This window comes from Cariama cristata, unplaced genomic scaffold (assembly GCF_000690535.1).
Source record: "Cariama cristata isolate BGI_N322 unplaced genomic scaffold, ASM69053v1 scaffold18216, whole genome shotgun sequence".
Lineage (NCBI taxonomy): Eukaryota > Metazoa > Chordata > Aves > Cariamiformes > Cariamidae > Cariama > Cariama cristata.
Genome location: NW_009623996.1, coordinates 36240 through 36510, shown reverse-complemented (window position 1 = coordinate 36510; position 271 = coordinate 36240).

The window sequence follows — 271 nt, the reverse complement described above, 5'->3', positions numbered from 1 at the left end:
CGGTGCCTAGCGCTACAGCTGGCCAGACCGCAGCCTTCCAAGCCACCACAGCTCAGGACCCTGCACCAAACAGCCCCTTCCAAGCCATCAGTCAGGAAAAAAGTGGTTCCACCCAACGGAGAAGGACAGCGGGTTTATTCCAGTTCCATGTCCACCGACTCTCACAAAGCACCCTCATTCTCTCCAGTAAGTGAGCTCCAGGCTCCTTTCCACCGGCAAGAGCCGGGCTGGGGGCTGTTGGCTGGCGGGGGGTGGGTTTGGCCCCCGCGAG